Consider the following 25781-nt stretch of genomic DNA (forward strand, 5'->3'; position numbering starts at 1 on the left):
AAGGACAAGGCGGACAGCAGTAGGGGTCCAAACATGAAGCCTCCGGTCATCCTCCCCATGGAGTCCTGGATGGTATAACCCCTGCTGGTTACGATTTATGAGAGCACATGAGAGTATTGCCAATGGGGGAAGCTCACAGAGCTTTGGCGTCCAGAGTCTCACTGGAGCTTGACTTCCCACCACTACACGCTGACCTTCAGTCACCAGCTCCTCTGGGCATTCCAAGTGCTATGGCATGTCCCAAAACCCACCATGAACCACATGGTCAACTCCCAGGGGCCAAAGCCCAATCAGGCAAGACACTGCAAGTGTCCAGAGATCACCTCCCAGTAGCTGAGGGCAGAGGCCAGACCTCTCTCTGGGTGAGGTTTTTCTGAGCTTAGACCTCAAGGAAACTTCAATTTCCACTTGTGCCTTCTTGGAATGTTCCTGTTACCAGGCTGGCCTCCCTGAGGGTGGGAGACCACGTGGAGAGAGATGCCATGGGACCGCCAGCACCCAGTGCCAGATGGGATGAGTGAGGCCATCAGACTGTCCAGGCTCTGTCGGCCACCAGACGACCACACCCGCGGAAGTGACCCTAGGCTAGGCTGCCAAAGAAGGTGTAGGACACACCACTCGATTTGAAATTTATGTAAACAATGAATTTTTTTTAGCATTAATGATTACCCAAGACATACTTATCCTAAAAAAAATATATATTTGTTGTTTCTTTGAAATTAAACTTTAACATGGCATCATGCATTTTTATCTACTAAATCTGGCAGTCCTGTCAAAGGTGAGACTGTAGAAGAACCAGCCAGCGGAGCCCAGCCTGAACTGTTAACCTGTGGAGTCACGAGCAAATCAATGGTAACTGTGTAGGATGCTATGTTTTGGCGGGGGGTTGTTTGTTCCTCTCCACCAGGATTCTCAAACTTCACCACGTGCTAGAATCACCTGGAAAGCCTATTAAGATGCCACTTGAAGAAAATTAGTAGCATGTTCAGGTCTCACCTAGATAAAATGTTTTTACATAAAAACACGTGCGTCTCACGTATACAATCTTAGAGATTTGTATTTAAGACATCTTCACTTCCTTAGGAAATTGGAAGTTCATCTTGCGTTGAATGGTGGCTAAACCCTGGGAATTAGACTAAGTATAGCTAATGAAATATAGTTTTAAAAAGTGCAGCCTGCTGAGGTCCACCCCCACATTTTCTTATTCAGCGGCTCCGGGACGGGGTCCAAGAATCTGCATCTCTACCAAGTTCTCCCTCAGTACTGAGGCGGCTGGGCTGGGTACCACTCCTGGACCACCAGGCAACCCTGCTTCTGTGGCCGGTGATCGGCCCAGGGAGGAGCATGTGACTCCGTCCTGACCAATGAGTGCTGAGGAAGTCTGCGGATGCGCTTCTAGGCAAGGGTTTCCTGCCTCTTTTCTTCCTTTGATGCTGTTCTCTGGATTTGGTGCCTGGAGCTGCCTCAGCCGTCTAGTACCCCCGGGGTGGGGGGCCCAGCCTGGGGCCAAGGCCAGCACCCCGGGGGAGAGGCTGGGGGAGAAAGGGGCCGAGCCCTTGTGACGTTGTTGATTTTCTGATATGAACTTGCTCCCTGCCCTTCCCCCGCTGCTCTTGCTCTGGACACAGCAAGGTCCCTCATGGATAAAGCCAGGTGGAGTCAGGGCCCCTGTGACCGCAGCTAGAACACCCAAGCAGACCTACCTACCTGCAAGCAATTGCCAAACGGCAAGGCAGATGCCAGAAGGAAGCTATACCCTGTATCTGGGGGGGCTCACTTAGGTGCTTCGTGAAGATTCTCACAGACAGAGCTGGACATGATGTGGGGGTCAGATGCTGGCCTGTGAGGTGGGAGAGAATGCCGGTCTTTCTCCCTGGGCCCAAGGTCAGAACGGCTGGGACCACCTGGCGGCCGGTGTTAGGAGTGCTGTGTGCACCTGCCAGGGGCAATCATGGGATCAACTGAAGGTCTCAGTCGCCGATGCCCCAGGATAGCAAGAGGTTGAAGAGGAGGGGAGGATGGCAAGGGGGGGCTCTTCCAGCTCTTCTAAGCTCCCGTGGAGTGGGAGGGAGGCAGTGGGGGCTTCTTCCCCACTAATTTCATGTGGGGAGACAGCTTTACAGAATGTGAGGAGAATTAAAAGGGATTTGCGCTCCTGGGTATGGCTTAAGGAGACAAATAAACCCTCGGTTATTGGATTAGCATCACTGGGGCAGCGGCTGATCCAACTTTGCTTTGGGTGCTCCAGAGCAGGACAGTAGAACTGCAAGAGCGCTTGGCCACTGGCCAAACCCTGCCTCGGGGCTGCGAGGTTTTTTGTTTTCTTTAGCACATGATCTAAAAATAAAAGAAGTAAGATCCAAAGTCCCCAGCAAAGGCCATTCAGATGCCGCAGCTTGACTGAAGTCCCTTCTCGGACAGATACAGGTCCCGGAACAAAACGAGGGAAGGGGAGAGAAGAGGACAATGGAGCTGGGTGCCTGGGTCACACAAGGTCAAAGCCTCTGTTGCGGGGCTCTGGGAAACGGTTGATGAAACAGGAAGAAGTCATTTGACCATAAAGGGGTAATTTGTGTGAAAGACAGGCTTGAAGTCATTACTCATCAGTGAATCAGGAGTCATGAGTGTGACTGTTTTTTTGTTTAAAAATCAAGCTATAACTCACATCATGTCAAATAACCAACTTAAAAGCAAACAATTCGGTGGCACTGCCTACATTCACAATGTTGGGTGACCACCGCCTCTAACTAGTTCCAAGACATTGTAGTCGCCCCAAAAGGGCACTCCAGACCCACTAGGCTAGTCACTCTCCCTTCCTCCCTCACCCCAGCCACCACCAATCTTCTGTCTCTATGGATTTACTTGTTCTGGAGATTTCATAAGAATGGGATCTTACAACATGTGACCTTTAGTGTCTGGCTCCCTTCACTTAGAATTCCGTTTTCAAGGCTCGTCTATATATTACATATCAGTATCTCACTCCTGAATATGATTATACCGGAATAATATTCCATTGTATGGATATACCACATTTTGTTTTTTTGTCTGTCTGTTTGTTTGTTTTGGATATGCCACATTTTTAAAAAAGAGTATTTATTTATTTGAGAGAGAGAGAACACAAGTGTCGGGGAGGGGCAGAGGAAGAAGCAGACTCCCCGCGGAGCAGGGAGCCCGACGTGGGGCTGGATCTCAGGACCCTGGGATCACGACCTGAGCCACAGGCAGACACTCACCGACGGAGCCACCCAGGCGCCCCTGGACAGACTATATTTCGGATTATCCGTTCACCTGTTGATGGACATCTGGGTTGTGTCCACCTGTTGGCTCTTACGAATAATACTGCTTGCACATTCTTATTCACGTACTTGTTTGAATACCTGTTTTTAATTCTGTGGGACTTGTTTTCCTTAATTTATTTTAGGACATGTTTCTAGGAACTTCTTCGAGGCTAAGTCTAAGCGTACAGGCACACACACACACACACACTCACACATGGGCCCGCTCATGCTCGTGCCCACACACACATCTGCGAAACCAGAATGTTACCGCTCTTACACTCTCAAGTTGGTACACAAGCAGTTTAGGGACTGGAATGAAATGAACCCTGTGCGTCGGCATCGTGCAGGCTCCACACTTAGTAGAAACAGAATTTCTTCCCTGGGAATGGCCAAGTAAGTGCTAGTGCAATCGGAATATGGAATACAATGCAGCCATTAAGACAATTTTGCAAGACAGATGCCCCTGGGTCCTGAGATTCTGTTCCACAGAAGAGGCAGGAAGCCAGAGTCTAATATGCGATGTGATCATTATTTGGTTAAAAATCCCCGTGCACAGATGAAAAGCTGCAAGAAAATGCATGATGGGACTCTGGGTTTTATTTCCCTTACTTGTAATTTTGTATTTTACAAATTTTCTGCATTGAAAACGTTAGGAGGATTAAATGAGTTAATGTATCTAAAAGACTTAGAATCGGGCTCACCGCAGAAGAACTGTAATAGAACTCTTTGCTCTCGTTATAATGATTTCTGCTTAGAAATAGACCATTTTTAAAGACAAAATAGTTCTTTCCACCCTTCCTGAGGATTGGACTGTGCACCTCCGAGAGGGCAGGGAGGGTCTGGGGGACCCTGGGGGGCGGGCGGCGGCTGGCCCCACTGATGTGGGAAGGAAGGCAACCCTTCCTGTCCTGGGCAATTGTCCCAGGACAGGGTGAGAGCCTCCCCTCGTTCCATGTCACCTCTGAGATCCCCTATCCATTCTAGAAATTCTGCAAAGAGGTCTCTCAGCACATTGTTGCTATGAAAGGTGTACAATTGCATCGGGCTGGAGTCCAAGGGGACACCTGAGGGTGGCTTTGGTCCCAGGGGAGGTATCGTTTCCAGGTATCCATGGGGCTCTGCCCTTGAAAAGGACCCCAAGACAGGTTTCATCCTCTAATACCTGGGATTCTGGGAGGAAGAGGGGGGCCAGCAGGGGACAGGAGGGGATGTGCTTGTACCCCTTGCCTCCCAGCACCCCCTTCAGGGGCCCGCAGGGCGCCGACCCAGGCGTCCAGCCGCTGTGCCTGCACGGCTTTGCCACAAGGCGGAGCTCCGGAGCTTGGATGTGCCCGCGCTGAAGAAGGAAAATCCTCTTTTTAAGGCGAGCGGCGATGCTTTAGCCGCAGCCACAGATCCTTCCTACCCGGGTGCTGCAAGCAGGGTGCCGAGCGGCTGAGGGGGCGCTGAGGAGTGGGTTTGGAGTAATTTCTCTGCCTGGCCTCAGGGCAGGGCCTGAAGGCGCAAGGCCACCCGCAGAGGATGTGTGCTCCTCCCCAGAGAGCAGCGGCCTGTGAAGGAGGCTGGGAGGCGGGAGGCAGAGGCTTCGGATGCTCAGCGAGGCCAGAGCGCGGAGGGGTTCAGAGCTGGCCCCTCCCAGCCCATCTGTGGCGGGGGCAGGGGCAGGCTGGGCAGCAGCTTCTGGGGTGAACAGTGTGGTTTGGGCCCTGAGGAACATCTGCTCAAAGTTAAGACCTGGCTGCTGGGGCTCTCCAGGGCCTCTGCCACGCTGTAGCTGAAGACCCAAGTGTTGTGGGAACGTGTGTGAGAAGGTGTGCACGGGTGGGGCCCTGCGCGTCACTGCGCATCCTGCGGTCGGACACCTGCACAGCGCCTCGCTGGGGCCGGCAGGATGCTGGGGCCGGCAGGATGTTTCCGCCTCGGGCTTAATGAGATGAAACCGGATCTCATCCCGGCCAGCGGAGAACCGGAGGACGGCCCCGAGCTGGTGACACACGCGTGCGCACACGCGCACACCCACGGGCACGCACGGTCACACACACGGTCCACTCACAGACGCACGCACAGACATACGTGCTTGCGTACTCAGGCATGCGCAGACACACTCAGATGCGCACACACACACGAGTGCATACACAGGCACACACAGACACGCACACACGCACACCGGCGGTCCACTCACAGACACATGCACACACACGCCCATCTCTGGTAGGAAATAATGCGACAAGACACTCCAGAATGAACAAAAAAATGTCGAGGCTGGTACAAGCCAAACCTGCAGGCTCCTGGTTCCCCGTAATCAGCCCCATGGAGCCGAGTCGTGACTGAAGCAGAAACCCAGTGATTTGCTTGCTGACAGGCCATAGAAGGGCCCTAAAGTCTATCGCTCTGGTGGCTGTGCTTTTCTGGCCACTCACCGAGTTGGGGAGCCGGGTCCCCGGGAGGAAAGGAGCAGAGCTGGGCTTGGCCAGGCTGACAGCATAGCTGGCTGAAACCCACCCCACCCCCCTCGCCTGCCCCCCAGGGCAAGTGACGGGGGAGGGGGACGATGTTCCCCTCCTGCCGGCTTACAGAACTGTCTCCTCGGCCTAGGTCTGCTAAGTGGCCTGCAGAACCTTGAAAATAGAGCTGGGAGCTGTCTGTTTCCACCCTGGGTGCTGGGGGCACCCCCCACACACACACCCGCTGGCCCCCAGCCCGGAGGCTCCTGCCTTCACCTCCTTGGCAGCTGGGTTAGAGAACAGGCTCCTCTGACTTTGGGCTGAGGCATCTCTCACCCTGGATCCACCTTCCTCTCTCCTCAAATTCTGGGACCCCCACCCCCGAGGTCCTTCTTCTCTGGTCCCTCCTTCTTGCACACTTTTTTTTTAAGGAAACTTTTTTTTTTTTCTCATGAGATTTGTCCCTTCTCTCTTTGCACCCGCCTCATCCGGGTAGGAGGCTTTCTGCAAGGAGGAGTAAGAAGAGCTTCCTTTGCGTGATTCCAGCCGGAGTTGGTGTAGAAGAGACGAGCATCCACCCTGCAGAGGTTTGTAGGAACCAGGTCTCCTCTCGGGTCTGACTCCAGGACGGAGCTGGGACCCTGGGGTGGAGAAGGGGTATGGAGGCAGAGAAGGCAGGGAGCTAGAAAGAGACAGGGGGTTGTTGGGGAGAGAGGGAGGAGGCCAGGGAGAGAAGGGCTTCCCAGTTAGATGTTAGCCCAAGGGAGTGAAGGAGTATTTGCACTGGGCCTTCCGGACACCATGAGGGCCAGCGCGCCCCAACCCTGAGACCTTCTCTCCTTAGAGCATCTTCACACCACCTGGGCCCCGATGCTGCAGGGACAGCTTGCAGGTGACCCGCAGGCAAAAGTGATGCTGCTGGACCTGGCCGGGGACTCTGAGACCCCAATCCCAGACCAGTGTCCAGATGCACCAGGTGCCCCCTGCCCAGGGTGAGGGGCGAGGGTACGGACGACAGCATCATGTCAGTGACAGGGGCCAGAGTGGGCAGAAAGGGAGAGATGGACGGGGCCACCCAGGGGCATGGGGAGGGCAGGACAGCACAGCTTCCAATATATCTGCTCTGGGCAGCCCTTGGGAGGGTGAGAAGGGGTCCCGGGCACTTCAGCAACAGGCCTGGTACCCACCGGAAGGGGTGGCCCGGACCTGCCCCATGGACAGCCCAAGCCCTCCTCTCCAGGTTTTCCTCAGCACTCAGGATAAAGCCTGAACTTCAAGTACTTGGCCTAGAGAATATCCTTCCTTGTGACGGGCCCTGAGACTGTCCTCCCTCGTGATGCTGCTGCCCAAGCAGGCCATGTGTTAGGCCCGCAGCTCAAGTTCCCAGAGCCCGAAAGAGCAGAGTCAGAATTTGAATGCGGACCTCTCTGACTCTGAAGCACTGTGATCGTGACCTTGTGGATGGCGGTGGTAGCTGAGGGCTGGGGGAGACTTCCCGGAGCCAGACTCTGTTCCAAGTGCTCCTTCCACCTTGCTCCTCTGGCCCTCACACAGCCAGCGAGCCCAGGGCCATTTGAACCACTGTTTGTTTGTTTGTTTTAAGTTTTATTTATTTATTTGACAGAGAGAGAGCACGAGAGACATGAGCGCACAAGCCAAGGAAGCAGCAGGCAGAGAGAGAAGTAGGCTTCCTGCTGAGTAGGGACCCCCCCCCCCAGGCAGGACTTGATCCCAGGACCCTGAGATCATGACCTGAGCCAAAGGCAGATGCTTAACAGACTGAGCCACCCAGGCCCCACTGAACCACCGTTTTATGGACAAGGAAATGGAGTTAGGGTTCTAAATGGGGACTGGACAGTGAGTATTTCAGGGAGAGGGAAGAGGGTGAGAAGCCATGATGGTATTCTGTTGGGAGATATTGTCCAAGCAGCAGCATGCCGGGGGCCATGCCTGGCTCAACTCTACGGAGTGACACCTCCCACAGTCGTCCCTCACTCCAAGAAACTCCTGATGCAGAAGGGCACAGGGTAGCTGGTGCGCTATGAAGGTGGTGGGGGCAGGGGCTGCTGGTGAGGGGACTCACGGGTCATTCTGAGGAATTTGGACATTCTCCAGAAGCCCTAGGACCCCTCGAACCAGGGGAGGAACGATCAGCAGATGGACAACTTCTCCCGTGCCCCTCCCACTCTAGCACGCTGGGGAGCGCTTGTTCCTTCTGTAGTAGGAAGAACAAAATTGGCATTTAAGATAACACGAAATGAAACCCAAGTGCGCCCATTTCTGTCCATCCCTGGGGAGGGTTCTGGTATAAAGCCCATGTACGTCCCTTAGACAAACACCTGTTCTTCCTGTCCTGCTCATCCCTAAGTAGTGGGTTTTAGCTTTCTACTGGTCCATGGAATTACTCAAACAAACAAATCACATCCTACCAGGGAAACAGAGGTCACCTCAGCCTTTTAATATTACAGTGGCTGTCTCCCACAGCCCATTGCCACACTCACTCTGTTCCTGAAGGCAGCCCTGTGTGGTTTGTGGTCCCACATGGCCTGCAGGGTCCTCCCCTCAGGCTCCGAGTACATGTGACTAATAAACTGTGGATAATCATCTGTCCAGGGCTGGGTGCTGTCTGTTTAGTCCTCCCTCCCCGACAGGGTCAGGAGGAGGTTATGCAACATGTGTATTTGGTTTTGCAAAGATGCCTTGATGGGCCTTTGTGGTGAGGAGAGCAGGTGGGGCCTCTGAATGAGGCGCGGCTGCACTGAGGAGGAGAATGTCCCTGGGACTGTGGCCTGAGCAAAGGGCAGAGAGTCCTGGGGAAGCAGAGCCATGGGTGAAGGGTCCTGATGGGACCCGAGTACGCTGAAGGTGGGGCTGGAAGAAGGAGGGTGGGTGGAGGTGGGGAGCGGTGTAGACATTTCTCGAGTGGGTTCTCCAAGGAATTCAAGAAGAATAGGGGATATTCACTGACCATAATAATCAGAGCTTTTATAGTGCATGGCCGTGTCAGGTGTTTTGTTTTGTTTTGTTTTGTTTTGTTTGCAGGAAGAAGTGCGTCTAATTTTCAAGAATGCCCTCAGAGTCAAGTGTTTTTCCCATTTTGTGGATGAGGAAAACAGAGGCTGGAGAGGCCAGTCCTTGGTCCACAGACACAGACTAGTGGATGGTGGAGTTTGTCTTTAAACCCATGTCTGTCTGGTTACAAAGGCTCGACCCCTCACCGCTGGCTGTGCTGCCTCCAGCAGGTGACAGGAGGACAATGCCATGTGGCCAAGGCTGACCCAGGGTCTCAGCTGGCCCACTCTCTGGATCTCCTCTGGCTCTTTGTTCTTCATTTGCATAGACTGGGGAGTAGCCCTGGGGAGACGCTCCTCATCAGGGATCCTGAAGTGGAGTCTCCTGGAGAGGAGACCCTGCCTTGAGCAGTTGGAATGGGCATCATGCTTGGGTCCGTGGGCCCCTGGACTGCCTGCCTGGCTCCTTTTCAGGGACAGCAGGTAGTATTCAAAGTGACAGTTTAAACCAACAGGACTGGCAAGACAGGGAGGCAGGCTGCAGCTCTGGCTGCAAAGCTGCTTCTTCTGTTCAGCTGACAGGGTATGTGGGGAGGTGGAGGAGGCTGGAATTTAACTTCTGTCACTGCCTTTTGGATAAGCTTGGCCTTGACGTGGCTGACATCACAGCACGATTGAGGGAGTTTTCTATTTGCACAGTTTTCAATTTATCTTCTGCTTTTTTTTTTTCCTAATGCTTTGAAGAGGTTTTAAGTGCCCATCAATAATACTTTCCAAATGTTCACAGATGTTGGGTAATTGATTGGAGCTGGCATCAGAGCGTGAACAAGGGAGGAAGGAGAATGCCTGTGAGGCATCCTTAGCATAGTCAAGCATGCTCTAACTCCCTCTCCACCCCACTAATGGGTTAATGTGGTTAACCAGGGCCAGAGTTGGAGTCCCTGGTGGAGTAGACTAAGCACCTACTTGTGTGTTCTTGGTTGTCTTAGAAAATGTTCTTTTTTCCGCTTTACTTTTAAGTGAAATCCAATGTGAATGTTATTGTTCCTGTAGTTGAAAAGATCAAATAATAACAAAAAAATCGCAGCCCCAACCCTCGGTTCTGGGACAGCCAATTACAGTGTTTTCATCTTTCCTTTCTGCATTTTGTCTCCATGATTCTAAATGCTATGCTTACATTGTTATTTTCTTGATTTATTAAGTTTAGATATTGTCTATTTATTTCCTATTCTGGTAGGTGAGGATTTAGCTCTTTCATACTTGAATTTCCACCTCTTATTCTTTCCCAAACTTTCCCAATATGGTTATATTGCTTTTTTTTTTTTTTAGTTAAATAGTCAGTGTTTGTATTATTATGCCTATATAAATATTGCTGTTTTCTTTCTTCTACAGCCTTTTGTTTTTCCCGGTGTTAATCATTGCCTCAGGTTTTTTATTTGCATATTTTTCAATTTCTCTTTGATAATATTTTCCCACATGGTTTAAAAAAAATCTCAGATGGTTATCAATAATATCTTCCAACTATTCACAGGCATTAGGTAATATATCTGTTCCATTCTTTTCTTGGAGACTTCTCTTTTTGCTCTGATCTGGATCCATCCTTTCCACCACTGTCCCCCTCTCCATAATTCTGAGACTTCAACATTTTCCTGTGCTTAGTTTCCTGTTACGTGGATCCCAAGTTTTTGTCTAACTTGATTTATGTCTTCGTTTTGCTGGAGCACATCTGCTGAAGCTTTCATAGAAAGGGTAAGTGGAGGTAAGTGTCCTAGTGACTCTGAAATCCTTCTATATAGAAAGTCCTACTCTGCTCAGTCCTCCCACTAACTCCTTCCATAATCCAAAGAGACAAAGTCACTTAGAACCAAATGTCAGGCCAGAGTCAGGTGAGTTCCATGTGTCACAAGAGGAGGACAAGCTATGGGTCCTTAGCCTCCAGAGGAGTCTGCGTCCTGCATCTGCCCAGGATTCACCCCAGCTGATCTGGCCTTGCAGATAAATTCCTGTCCTCCCAACCAGACTACCCAAGTGTTAACCTATCACATGCTTTATATCCTCTATAAGATCATATGGAGTGAGCTCCTGCCTTGGACACCAACTTGGAGGTCCAGCTTTGGGTGGGCCTTACATACTCAGTGGCCACAGGCTTTTCCCTATAGACTGATGTTATTTTTCTGCAGAAAAGAATACTCCCTCCCACCCCTACACAGCCTACTTCCCTTCCTAGGCCTGTATTTACTGTGTGTCATAAGGCAGTTCAGGTGGCAAGGCCTTGAGCTCATAGTCAGAGACCTGTAAACCCAGCAATCGTGAATAAGTCACTCAACTCCATTTTACAGATGGGGAAATAGAAATTCAAAAATTCATACTTCCCCATGGTCAAATAAGAACATATACAAAGGGGTTTTTATGGTGTTTAAACATGACACAGAGTTTGGGATTATTATTACTCTTGAAAGAAATCAAGTTATTCCCAGGGGTCCAGTCTACCAGTTAATTTGCCAAGTTACTGGGATTTTCAAGGTCAATTTTACCTGTGGGTGGGCAGAGTCTATGCAGAATTGAGTGACTTTCGGGGCACCTGAGTGGCTCAGTCAGTTAAGTGGTTGCCTTCAGCTCAGGTCATGATCCTGGGGTCCTGGGATCGATCTTTGTGTCAGGCTCCCTGCTCAGTGGGGAGTCTCCTTCTCCCTCTGTCTCTACCTGGCACTCCCCCTGCCTGTATACTCTCTCTGTCAAATAAATAAATAAAATCTTTAAAAAAAATAAAAAGAGTGACTTTCTTAAAGCCAGAGGGACCCAGGGTTTCTAGGAACTCATTTTAAAGCACAAGGATAAAAGTATTTAGAGCAGCAGCACAATCACTGCCGAGCATTAGGCTTACCTGGGGAGTTTGAAAAATGTTGCTGCCTAGGCTGTGCCCCAGCCCCATTAAGTCAGAGTCTCTGGAGCAGAGTCCTGACATCAGTGTTATTTAAAGCTCCCAGAGAGTTCCAGGACACCTGGGTGGCTCAGTTGGTTAAATGTCTGACTCTTGATCTCAGCTCAGGTCTTGATCTCAGGGTGGTGAGTTTAAGCCCCACACTGGGCTCCACGCTGGGTATGGAGCCTACTTAAAAAAAAAAAAAAGGAAAGAAAGAAGGTGCCTGGGTGGCTCAGTGGATTAAGCCTCTGCCTTCAGCCCAGGTCATGATCTCAGGGTCCTGGGATCGAGCCCCACATTGGGCTCTCTGCTTTGCAAGGAGCCTCTTTCCACCCCCCCCGCCAACTGCCTGCCTCTTTGCTTGCTTGTATCTCTCTCTCTCTGTCAAATAAATCTTTGGAAGGAAGGAAGGAAAGAAAGAAGGAAGGAAGGGAGGAAAGACGAAAGAAGGAAAGAGAGAGAAAGAAAGCTCCCAGAGAGTTCCAAATGCAGTCAGAGTTAAGAAACCCTTATATCAAAGGTTCCCTTAAGGGAGTGATTCTCAGCTCTGCCTGGACATTCAAATCCCCTTCATAAGGGGATGTTAGAAACACTGATGCCCGGTTGAAACTCACCCTGGAGAGTGACTGACTTGCTGTGGGGCAAAAGCAGTCGGGTGATTCAAATATGAAGGCAGACAGAGGAACTTTGCTCTAAGGTAGTTATCACCCTCCCCTTCTCTGAGACCCCCAGGAATTAGAGGGCAGAGGCTGAGTGTGGGTGTCTTGTGATCCACGGAGTTTTCAGATGTAAAATTTGCTTTGCCCGGAGGAGCCACGGGGAGCTGATGTTACCTCTCTACTGCTTGTTCTGCCTCCACAGCTGCCACTGGCATTTCTTTCCAAACCATTTCTTCTGCTGTAGTCCCTGCCAGTGCACCAGACCTTGCAAACCCAGGGGTGATAGACTACACAGCCTTCCAGCCCAGGAGGGAAATGCTCTGTTGGCAAAGTGGGAGGAGTCAGGGCTGGGGGGTATGCCTCCCAAATGTGTGCCTGCAGAAGAGTCCTGGGTTGGTTCCTTGGTTCCTTTACCCACTGTAGTGGAGAGGTCAGCCTGGAATCCGAGGATGCTCAGAGATCACACGCAGAACATCTCACCCCTATGAGCATAGCATGATGGGGGGGTTGGTGGTTATTGAGAGTGGAAGACACCGTTTCTCCCCCCAGAGAGATTAAGGAATCTGGTTTTGTCTTCCTGCGGAGAACTTTCTCACTCTCTGAGCCATGACTTCCTTATTGCCTCAAGGTATATGGAGGACCCTCACAAAGGGTGTGTAAATCCATTCATCTCCTGGTCCACAGAGGACTGAAGCTTGCTGCAAAACAGAAGGATTTGGGTTCCACTTCCTGGTCATCAAGACAACAATATCCTGGGGTAGTCCTTGCGAACTGTTGAATTCACCATCCCCGAATGAATGGCTAAGTGTCAGGCACTGTTGGGCTGCCAGAATTCCTGGATGAAGGGTACTGTCTTTGTCTTTAGGACCTTCCCCTGGTGCCATGCTGGCTGGAGCCTGGACCCAGCTCAGCACAGAAGCAGGTGGGTTCTCTGTTGGCATTTTCACTCCCTCACTCTTGACCTCAGACTTTGGACAGCGGTTTTCTCCCCTGTCGAATGGGGTAATACTTTTTTGACTTAACAAGATTTTGTGAGGCTCACACATGATAGTGTGAGTGAATTGGCTTTGAAAAGCCTTTCCAAGGCACATAAACACAAGGGATTATAGGGCGAGGTCCCATGGGCTCGGTGGTGCTATGAAGCTGTGTGCACAGCCCATGATCCCCCATGGAACTGGAGACTGTAGAATTCATTGCCTTTGGAGGTTCACTTTGTTGTGTGTGCACAGAGAAGAGGAACAGAGGTGGGGGGGCTGGCCTTTGCCTTTCATGGCAGTCTGGGAATTTGAAACACTCAAATCCATCATTCTTAAAAAGCTTTTTATAGTCTTTCACAGGTTTATGTCTCTGCAGATCCACACATCACAGGTACGCAGCTAGATAGGGCTCGTTAAATCATGAGCTAATGCAGGGGCTAATTAAATGCTTCTGACACTTGTTACCATCTGCCGAGCTGGAGTGAAGTCTGAAAGTTCTGTGTGTTTTATTAAAGCCTCAAGTCACCACCACCCCGTGGGGCTGCGCTCTCGTGGTTTGAGCCCCAGAACTAGGGAAACAATATCAGAAGACAGATTCAATCCTTAACTGATTTCCATTTTAAGACACAAGCTGTGGGGATTATTACAAAATTACTTCAGTTAATTAAAAAAAAGAAAAGCTTTGAAGTAATTTACTTGTGTTTATATATTTTGTCCCAGAGCGGTCTCTGCGGATATACTAAATTTCGGGACTGTGTGGCTTTCTCTTACTGCTGACTCCAACAGGAGAATCTGTGAGATTAATTATTAACATTGATTTTTCTTGATCTTTCAGTAACTCAGAAGAATCCTGGTTAGTTGGGCTTGGTAAATTGGTCGGTTTCTACAAAGTAGCCCCTCTACTCCTCCCCTAAACATGCAAGATGTTCATTTCCATGGATGAAGGGAGGAGGATGGGTTGTCATCACGTCCCCACAACCTGCCATGCTCCCTCTCTGCCCAAGCCTTTTTTGTGCATTGGCTTTCAGGTTCAGATTCAGTTCTAGGAGGAAGGAATAAGGAGCTTTTTACTTAAAAAGAGGAGGGTGTCTACTGTTTCCTTAATGATTTGCAAGGGCTCTTGATATATTCCGGACACGACTCCCTTGTCAAATATACATGTGCACACCTCTCCCACAAGCACACTCTGTGGGTTGTCAGTCCTTAATAAGCAATCAGTGCCTGCCAACATCACAAAAAGGAGAGAGAACCACACATTATAGAGTACTGATAAAGGCTACCTATAAAGTAGTCTTACCAACATGTCAAACCTGAGTTTGACCAAGCTACTTGATCTAACTACTAATCTACAGGAAACATGGGAGATGGGGGGAAGCTGGCAAACCACAGCATGGACGGGGTGTAAGACTCAGCTCCTGGGAATCTCTCTACAAGACAAGTGATCCTCTTTTTCAGCTAATAAACAAAAAGGGTGGATTACAAGAAACTGAAGAACCATACTAACCAATTACAATGTTCAGAACTTGTTTGGATCCTGATTACAATAAAGCTGCAAAAAATAATATTAAGACACTTGGAGACATTTGAACACTGGATGTTTGATATCGTGAAGAAATGAAGGTTATTTCTCAGAGGTGTTGTCATGAGGCAGTGGTTTTAGTCTTTGGTTTTAGGAGTCCTTGCCTTTCAGAGATGCCTCCTGAGGTACCCGTGGATGAGGTTGAGGATTTGTTTAAATAGAATCTCACGGGAGGGCAGTGAGTGGGGGATAGGATGAAAGTAAATTCACCAAGGGTTGGTCATTATTGAAGCTGGGTGACAGGTCCATGGATATCCACTGTAGTGTCTCTGTGGTGTATATTTGAAATTTTCTACAATAAAAAGGATTTTTAAACAAGTGGTTTGCTTAAGCCAGGGTATCAAGTGAGACATCACTAAAGTCTTGAGAGCAGTGAGTCCCTCCTCACCCTGTGATGTGATTCTCTGGCTTCACGTGCTGCTGATCCTTAAGAGGCAGCCCCATGTGCTGCCCCACTTTTGACAGCTCCCTTCACTGCATGAGGATGGTGTGAAGGCTTCCAGTTGCCTAGCAATAGCTGGCAGCAAATCGATCCCCTGCTCGGCAGTACAGCAGTTGAATATTGATTATCTGGGTGATTTGGAGATTTGACTCTCGGGATGAACAAATTTTTTTCCTGGGTAATTGATCAGGGCCATGACAGGGGGTGAGCAAGAGACATGGCAGAGGAGGGTTGCAATCAGGTGGAGAGACTGGCAAGAAAGAAGGGAGTGTTTAGGGCAGAGGGTGGAGAGCCTAATGTCAGTAAAGTCAGTGATGTCCGCGAGCACCCCACCCTTGAGCTCTGCTCTCCAAGACCCGCCAGAAGGGACCGCCGTGGATTCAGCACCGCCACTGCTGGACAGAGCCTTGGGGAGTCTGGGTTTCTGACCGTCCGCCTCAACACTGCACATTCCCTGAGTGCTGGGAAGGACCCTGTTACAGCCGGCTAACTCAGCTGGTTAGCACACGATGTTACGGAGGCCAAAGCCCCAGCCTGGAGCCTGGCATTGACCAATGACTTGAGCAGTTGAACTAGGTTTGCTCTGCTTATAGCCATATTGATAAGCAATAGGAGGTAGCTGTTTTCTGGGAAACCTGGTAAGATAATGGGCCTGACACCATGTAATGGGAACCTCATTCTTGGCAAAGCCACTGCCAGTTTATGCTCTTCTTTGGGGATGATCAGTAATGCCGACTGCTACCAATTTCACATTCAAAAGAGCAGCTGGGGAGAATGTGGAAGGAGAGGAAGCCTGCCCCCGTGAATTAGCCAACTATTCTTGTCTAACAACCAATTGCAAAACTCAAAGGCTTACAACAATAAGCATTTATTTTCCCCCATTTTTCTGTAGGTCAGTGGGGGATTTGGCTGAACTCGTTTGGGCTCAGCTGGACTCGGCTCCAGCATTCAAGTGGGGTCTAGACCTGCTCTGTGCATTCCTGTCCTCACCGGACCTGGAGTTACTCAGGACACATCCTAGTCATAAGAGAAGGCAGATGACCGAAAGGGCAAGCCTATGCTCATCAGCTTACTTCTACCCTTTGCTCATATCATGTCTAACATTTCATCGGTCAGAGCAAGTCCCAACTGTCAAGCTCAATAACAGTGAGGCAGGCAAGTATGCTCTGCCCGCAGTGTACACAGTGAATACTTGCTGAACAGTAATTTAATTTACCTGAAAGGTGGTCTGTGTTATAGCTAGGACAGTCCTGGGAAAGACAGTGATGGGAGGGGGAACTCAACAGGATACATTCCAGTTAGCAATGGCTTAGGCAGGGTCTGTCTCTGGACCTCTTGCCCTCCATGGGTCCCTGCAGGAGGTAGAAGCAGGTAACTAACATGGGAGTCCAGCAGCTGCTGACTGCCCTCATGCGGACCCAGGGAAACTTGGAGGCTAGGAAAATGTGCCTGCAGCCTTTTTGAGCTGAGCAGTCTTGCAGCATTAAAAGTTCTCCCGTGTGTGTGCGCGTGCGCACGCGTGTGTGTGCATCTCTCTATTTATAGACTCCTGAGGGGGGCAGGGATAAGTTAGGCCTCCATCAACACCAGGCAAAGAAGGCAAAGGGATTGTCAAGTCTGCCAAAGATGATCAAAGACGCAGTGGTGTTTGTACAGAAATCTCTGGCGTGTAATAAAGGCTGGAAGAGCAAGGAGACTGGAATTAAAACACAGGCTGGCTAGTTACTAAACACAGTGTTTCCTGGGAGGTGTTAGCAGCTGTTTAAATTCCAGAACACGGAATGGCGTGTAATTCTGTCTTATTCACCTAGCAACTACACGGCACCCCGGCTGGGCACTGACAAGGAGCAACCGGATAGGCAGACCCATCTGCCTCTGACAGATTCCTAGGTTGGAGCAAACAGCAGGCGGGCCCAGAGAGCCCCTGGCTGGCTCCCATGGCTGAACCTCAGAGAGTGGGAGACGTTCTCTTCCCTCCTTCTGGGAAAAAGCGAGGGAGAACAGCCTCCGTCCGAGCACACAGAGGAGCCACGGATCCCTTCGCCGCCTCTTTCCGGCCACGATGCTTTTCCTGCACGTGGAGAATCAGAGACGACCGCGGCCTCGCCCCTGAGAATGGTGGAGGAGGCTCCCAGCAGAAAGGAACGCGAGCTAAGTCTGGAAATACATTTAGACCAACAAGAGAGTAGGAGGGCGTCGGGGTGAAGACGAAGCGAGCGGCGGCAGGGAGTCCGTCGGGGCCGTGCAGGACACAGCGCGCTCCGTCCGCGTCAGCCCACTGTGCCGACCGCAGAGGCTGCGGACAAGAACATTCACTCGTGCCGGGGTCCGTGCGGAGGGCTGGAGTCAGGGCACTGGATTCCACGGGCATTCATCTGGGGCCCCCCGCGCAGCAGCCACCCCGAGGAAGCCCTTCCCTGCAGATGGCAGAAACGCAAGAGGCAAGCTCAAGGGCATGGCTCTTGGCACACAGGCCTGTGTCACGCCTGCTTGCTTCCCATTGGCCAAACCGAGTCACATGCCCACAAACACTTCCCATTGGCCAAAGCAAGTCACATGGCCAACCAGCTTCCCATTGGCCAAAGCAAGTCACATGGCCAGCCTGAGGTCGAGGGCTCGGAAGTACATCTTAGCTTTGGCGGGAAGAACCGCCAAGGCACGTCTTAGGAAGGGCGGACTCGGAGACAGAGGATGAGCTGGGGCCGGGACACGCGTCTACCACAGCGCCGGAGGGACGTCTGCAAGCAACTGGACCATTTGCCGGAGCGCTGCTCGCGCTACGGGGTCAAAGGAGAAGGCACTGCGGAGACCGGGAAGATGTCCCGGCTGGGACCTCGGGGGCTGGGCAAGGAGCCCGGTCTGTCCGCGTGGGCAGCGGGGGCCCGCCCTGGCCCACACGGGCTGCTACGCCAGCATTCCACAGCCTGCCGGCTCCAACGACGGACATTTCTCTCTCACAGCTCTGGAGGCCGGGAAGTCCACGATGAACAGATTCCGTTCCTGGTAAGAGCCCGGTCTCCGGCTCGCGGACAGCCGCGTCCTCACGGGAGGGACAGGGGGGGACAGAGCCAGCTCTCCGGTGTCCCTTCTTTTAGGAGCCCTAATCCGCCGGGAGAGCCCCACCCTGCTGACCTCATCTAAACCCAGCCTCCTCCCAGAATCTTCATCCACAGACAGCAGCACACTGGGGGTTAGGGGTTTGAAATATGAATTCGGAGGGGAAGGGACCCGATGGGAACCACAGCAGAACCTGTGAAGGGCTTCAGGCTTCCGTGTGAGACGACCAGGTCTGTGTTTTTAGAAGTTGCCCCAGTGACGGGGCAGGAGAGATGTGAAGCGGAAAGACTAGTCGTGATACACTGTGTGTGTGTACCTGTGAGTCTGTGTACACACGCACCCGTGCATTCCGTCCTCTGTTTGAACACGTTCAAACCAGCCTGTGGTCGTAAGAAAAAAACAGGAAGGCAGCAGACGCGATTTTGAGAAATCCGTTAGTTCTGAAGGCAGGACATGGTGACTGGTGGGGCGCGGGATATCAGGTGACGGGAGCGGTCAGGGCAGAGCCTCCGGGTTTCAGCCGGGGACTGTGGGCACCAAAACTCTTCAGGAGATGCTGATGTGAGGAGGAGGAACACGAATGCCCGGGCATCACCAACATCCTTCTGGGGAGCGAAAGCGTTGGAAGGGGGGTGCACAGTCAGGGCTCTCTGTGCCCCAAATGTGCCCAGTCCCCCATAGGCACTCAGGAAATGCATAGTTGATTGGGATCGGCCTGGGCATTTGAATCTGGATTCCAGGGAAAGCCCTGGCCTGGAGTCACAGTTTGGGGGGAGGCCGGGGGTCATCCAGATCCAGGTGGTCACATGACACCTAGAGACCAACTTCTCTGCCATATTCCTTCATGGCCTGGTTGATCCTAACAGCCATTATGCTGGTTGTTGTTTTCTTTTCCTTTTTCTTTTAAAATAAGCTCACGCTGGGCTTGAACCCACCACCCTGAGATCAAGACGTGAGTTGAGATCAAGAGTCTGCAAGTGTCCCATGATGGTGGTTGTTTTTTTTCTAAGTGTTCTCCCCAGTGTTGAAGACTTCCCATCCCCCAGCATGGCCCTCCAGTCCTGCTGCTGGCTGTTCCCGTCTAGCCCTCCAGCCTGGCACCCCTGCCACCTCGCTGTGACTCTATTCCTCCTTCAGGCTGTGCCTCCTCCTACCCCCTCCGGAGCTTTACTCACAGCTCAACATGCCCATTCTCTCACTTTCCATGTGCTGGAATGCTCCTCCTCATTCAAGGCAACCTTCAATGCCACCTACTCCAGGAAGCCTTCCATGTATCACCACTCAAAGGCCACCCTCCCTCCTCACTTGCACCTCCTGTGAGGTAAGACCCAACAGTAAGGTGTGTATTAGATGCTGCCTTGATATCTTTGAGCCTCACAAGACCACAATGGCCTGAGTTTGGTTCTTTGCACCAGGTACCCCCTCCCACCTCCCCCAGTAGCTTCCCAACCAGCCCCACCAGCTGCACTTCCCCCGGTCCTCAGCCTCATGGGTTCCCTCTCCCTGCTGCCTGCAGAATCACGCAAACAAGCCAAATTACATCCTCAGCGGGAACCGGGGGCCACCTCACCCTCTCGTTACTATAAAACCAGCCGCCCACGGCCCCTGGTTCTTCACTGCTCCTGAGTGTGGGCCCCCATGAGGCCCTCCATAGTGGGCAAGGCCCTTCCCCAGCCCAGACCATGCATCTGTCCGGTGTCAGGTGTCCTGTGCTTGGCCATCTCACACTGCTTATTGTGGGGTTCCCTCTGTCACCATGGGGTACATAGGGAACAGTCAGAATCTCTCCCTCCCTGCTCTGGTCAGGTTGATTAGGCACATTTGGCCCTTACCACTCTTTCCCTCAAGGTCAGGGACAGTCTGGCTCCATCTTGGTGGCCCCAGCACCATGCTTGGCCCCTGGAGCCAGCTCCAGGAATGTGTGTGGACCAGATGCTTCCTTCCCTCCCCTGCTCCATCCTCAGCTCTCCCAAAGCCCCTCCTCCAAGTCCTCCTCCCTCCAAGACTCATGGGACCAAGTCAACCCTTATAACCTGGGGATCTGTCTTGCTTTCTCATGTTCTTTGTCCACACCTAGGCTGAGTCTGGGAATTCTGGACAAATGCTGATAGACCCCCAGCAGCCCTTGCAAAGACTGCCTCCAGAATCGATACCCCGGGACCATTGAAATATTGTCTGAAACCAAGCCAGTCCCCGGCTCATCTCCCTCGCTCGCCTCCAAATGATGTTTAATTTCTCTCTAAATGAACTTGCGCGGTGTCACACCACATTACGGCACCTTGGAACATCCCCATCCGTGAGCAGCTGACACGCCGAGCGACGGCCCCGCTTCCTCTAAGGACATTTTCCCGTAATGTAGCTGATTAAAATACAGCTGACTGCGGGAGAGGCAGCGGCGCTCCAGCCCGCCGGGGTGAGCCGGCGAAGCGCAGAGATAATGAATAATGGTTTGTGGCAAAACTGATAACGTTCCCGCTATTATATCGACTGGGGCTGCGGCTTCGGTTAATGGTGCTAAATTGCAGGGCCGGAGCTGTGTTCTGCCGGGGGCTGGGCCGCTGCCCTTCCTCTTTTGAAAATGTCCATTTGTCTGAAGTTGGGTTCTTGTTCCTTCCTCCTGTCACTCCATTCAAATGAGCCAGCTATTTTTGCCGCTGGCCACCGTGGGAGTGTGAGTTTGGAACGCAGTAGAGCTGTGCGTTCCATCTGCCAGCGGGTGCGCCCACCTCTCGCGGGGGTGCGCGCCACGTGCGCTGGGTGCCCCGCACATGAACCGGCAGCCTGCAGTCCAGAGGAGGAGACAGACCCCCCAGCCGCGGGGTCGGTGCCGCCCCTTGAGGGTTGTGGCTCTGCGGCCGGGCTAAGGGTCGGTTTGAAGCTGGGCTCCTGCCCTTTGTAGCCACGAGACCTTGAACCTGAGACCCCTTGACTATAAAGGGGCGATACCCCTGCACACACGTTAGGGTGCCGTGGCATTAAATGGACCACACAAGGGGACTGCTGAGCACTGTGCTTGTACCAAGTGAGCTCCTGCTACATGGGCGGGAGGCCTGTACAAGGGCCGCAGGGAGCAGAGGGAGCAATGACTGCTGCCTCTAAGATCAGGGCGGCTTCACGGAGGAGGTGACCCGGAGCTCAGTTTTGTAGGGGCCAAGTCCTCGTGGATGGCCAGGGGCTACCTGGACCCATCTCCTCCACCAGCTCACGCCCAGAGCAGCCCTGAAATACGGAGGTGTCCACACCCCCAGAGACAGCTTCTGGCCCCCGACGGGAGTCGCAGCCTCTTGCCCAGTGGTCAGTGAGTCTGGGGCTTAGTCCACGTGGCTCCTGGGGCCCCAGCAGGATTGAGTCGGAGTCCCTGACACATCCCTTGCTGGTTTGTCTTGTGCTCCTGCCTCTTGGGGTCTCCCCAGATAAATGACACACAGCTACATCCTGGGCTCATGTTCTGCTTTCGAGGGAACCCAAAGGAGGGAGAGAAACACACTCCTTGCCGTCCCACCCCCACGAGTCCACTCTTCGCCCGGCCAAACCTCGAGAAGAGAAAGGTGGACACAAAGCTTTCTCTGAGACACACACGGTGGGCAGGAGTTGTGCCTAAGGGGCGATTCTAGCTGCCCCTTCCACTCCCACCCTGAAGAGAAGCCTGGGGCTCAGAGCTCCCTGGAGATGTAACCGGGGTAACTCCCCAGTCACAGTAAGCTGCCCTCTGCCTCACCACAGACGTCAGCAGTGGGGGGGATGAGAAGGCTGGCAGCTGGCCCTCTGTCCCCAGGGCCCTTTATCAGCTCCAAACCCACCAGAAAGCGCCCCATGGGCCTCCTAGATGGGCTGACTCACCCAATGCAGATTCTGGTTGGAATCCAAGTGTATCCACTAGCTACTGTTGTAGGAAGCCTGAGCGAAATCCAGCCCTCCGTGGCACTCCACGCGGAGCCCTTACTTTGGCTCCCAAGGAATCTGCGTTTGGCGGGATGTCTCTGCCCCCAGGGGCTGGGCTTGGCTGATGGCAGCTGGACCTGTGTGCACCTGCTGTCGGTTGGCAGGTGCCTGGAGGCTGACGGGTCAAGGACAGCCATGGCCGGTCTCCTCATCACCACTGTGCTCCCCCAGGCTGGCCCGGGCTTGTGCTCAGGATGCCGGCAGTGTCCCAGGAGAGAGCAGAGGCTGAGGCTCGGAGCTGACATTAACTTGGCCCCAACCTTGGGGCTAAAGCAAGTCAGGCAGCCAACCCAGATTCAAGGGCTGGGGAAGGCAGTAGACTCCCACATTTTCACAAAGAATGTGGGTAGGAGGGGAGGGTGGAGGAGATCTGTCTACCCACCAAAGGGGTGAAAAGCCGGGTCCAATCCCTGCTCTGCTCCTCTTAGCTGTGTGTCACTGGGCTGGGTGCCAAACTTCACCTGCAAAAGGAAATGAAGACCACCGTGGGGCTTGCTGGATACTAGGGACAATTCATTCATCAAACCAGTGTTTATTGAGTGTATACTATGTGCTAAGCATTCTCCAGGTATGGGGATGGTGCTGTGAACGAAACAAAGATACGTGTAACTTGCTCTGCAGCTGTAGGAGACAAACCTCAAACAAGCAGAACAGCAAGTAAACTAAACAGAACATTACAAGGTGCTAAGCGGTGTGGCAAAGCAGGGTGGAGAGGAGTAGGGGGTTGGGGAGGATGGAAAGGACACGCCCTGAAACAGGGAGTCAGAGCAGGCTTCCCTGAAATGGTGACACTTGATCCCAAGGCACAAAGACGATGAGGATGTTAGCCATGTGGGCAAGAGCATTCCAGGCAGAAGAATGAGCCAGTGCAAAGGCCCTGAGGCAGGAATGTGGCCGGTGTGTTTGAAGAATAAGAAGGAGATCAGGGTGGCTGAAACAGAGTGAGGGAGGAGACAAGAGCACAGAGGAGACAAGGCGCGATTGTGAAGAGCTTGGAAGCCTCCAGAAGGACATTTACTGGGTGAAATGGGAGCCCATAGAGAGTTTGGCTGCTATATGTGAGAAAGCTCCTGTCCTCTGTGCTAAGAATGCACCATGAGGGCTGTCACGAGGTGGTATCCAGGACCCATGATAGTGACAGCCAAGTGGGGCAGTGATGGGAGCTGGGAGATATGGGGGGAAGGCTGGTCCCCCTCTGAGTGTGTTTTGAAGCGGGGGAGCCACGGATTTCCTGTGCATTGGCTAAGGCATGGGAGGGGAAAGGGAGTCAGGAAGAGTAACCTTCCCGGAGTCCTTGAACCTGCGAATCCAGACAGAGAGGAAGCAGAAGATGTGCACAACAGGTTACCTACAGCAGGGGGAGGGGCCTGGGTTTGAGTCCCACCGTCACCACCACCACCGCTGCCTACTGGCTGTGTGTCCTCGGGCAAGTCACTGGCTTCTCTGTGCCTTTTGTAAAGTGAGCTGTTAATGATGCCCTCGTCCCTGGGGCACTACGAGCACACGGGGCTAATGTCTGCAACACCGAGCAGAGGCCTCACTGAGCACTTGGAAATGGGATCTGGAATTCCGGATAGGGAGGGCCCCAGGGTCCTGACTGGCCCTTCTCCCGGCCTGGCAGGGGCCCCAGGAGTGGGAGTCCCTCTGAGCTGTCAGCAGGCTCTCTGCCCCTCTCTCCCAGGTTCCCTGGGGGCAGGGTCCTACTTTGGGTCAAAGGACCGTTGAGGAGGCACAGAGATTTCCCCAGGTCTCTACCAAGTACTTACCACCACCAGGCCCGGACTAAGCTGCACTGTGCACCTTGAAAATTGTGCTGGGACCTGGCATCACCGCTCTCCGAAGACCCCCTTCCACTTTCCACACACCCCTGGTCCCCCGCCCAGGTCAGACAGTCTACCCCGGTGGTCGAGGCTCAGTCCTGCTCCTGAAAGGTGACTCATTAAATGGACAGTCAAATGCAAATTGGCGTGCACGCTTTTTCGTAAGGCTTTTTATATAAGTAAGTGGCTAAATCAGGAAAACATCTCTGGGCAGACCATCTGTCTCAATTTGAGCTGTGAGAAATATGGTCACCTAGCAATGTTGCCGTGTCAGACACTAAAAACGCAGGCGCGGGCAGGCAAGGGAACATCACTCCTGCTCAGGAAGTGGGTGGCCGGCCTCGGCTTCATGGAGCACGAAGACACCCCCCCTACCTCAGGCCATAGCAACTGGGGCTGGGGCTGCCCGGGGCAGGGGCCAGCTCCAGTGGGGGAGCACCTGGGCTGGGCCCTAGTGTCCCCAGCGGGCCACACAGGAATGTGCAGACACGAGTTTAACTGCCCTTGTCTATTTTCCACATCTCTGTGGCTCTCGCGGGCGCCCCCTTCCACACCCCACTGGGCCCTTATGAGGCAGTAATTGGGGGCCGCTGCTAGAATGGCCCCTAGAGACGATGCAGGCAGCTGGGGGACGTGAGAGGGATGAGGTATGCGGGGTGGGGTGGTGAGAGCCCAGCATGGAGGTACAGAAGGGCCCCCACAGGCAGCTCCCTCCTGGGAATGCCACAGAAGAGGTTCTCTGGGCCGAATACTCATCATTGTTTCACTTCTGTGACCTTTTTCTTCTGCTTGTTCTATTATTTGAATATCGATGAGGGACCAGCAGGGAGATGGAAAACACGCAGGTGTGAAAATTGGAAGGAGCGCTGGTCACGATGTGCCTTCTTTCCACCCCTGCTCGGTCGCAGAGAAGCAGGCCTTGGGCCCGAGTGTGTCCTCACAGGGAGATGGAGCTCCCAGGATCTGGGCGGGTGGCTCTCTGTGTTTGGGGATCTTTCCCTGTTCTGGGCTTGAATGCGCTGCTTGGTTCTGCGTGTGTGTGGCTCCCTAGTGTGACCTCCCTAGTGTGACCCATGTGTTGGCTCATGGCTGGAACAAGAGAGGCATATGTGCCAATGGCGGGCCAGACCTGTAGCCACGGGGACCGGGGACTGATGCTCACTCATGCTGCTCTTGCGCGGCCGGTTCTCTGCGTGACTGACGCCCAGCTCCACGCCATGCCTGCGAGAGTTGGTCTTTCTTGGTGAGTCCGACACCTGCAAACGGTGCTGAGCCCTGGGGCTGCTGCTGCCCATGGCGGGTCCTCCAGCTGTGGGCTCCCCCCGGGGGGCAGGGACAGGTGTCACTGATGTTAACAGTTGCAGGGATGGTGGAAGAGTTGAGGATCCAAAGCGGGCGGTGAGGTGACCTAGAGGGAACGGCTACCACACTTGGGGCTGGAGGGACGGAGGACAGACATGGAGCTCCCAGGACCTCAGGATCAGGGTCAGTGGTGGGGCCGCGTGGAGAATTAGAGCCACTCCAAGTGGGGGTGGCTGGAGGAAGGGGGCGGGGGGAGGCTCTCCCATACTCCCACCCTCCCCTTGGCCACCAGTGGCCTGAAACCAGTAGGAAGCCCATGGGTAGGGGAGCCCCGGCAAAGCCGGTGG

This window comes from Lutra lutra, chromosome 16 (assembly GCF_902655055.1).
Source record: "Lutra lutra chromosome 16, mLutLut1.2, whole genome shotgun sequence".
NCBI lineage: Eukaryota > Metazoa > Chordata > Mammalia > Carnivora > Mustelidae > Lutra > Lutra lutra.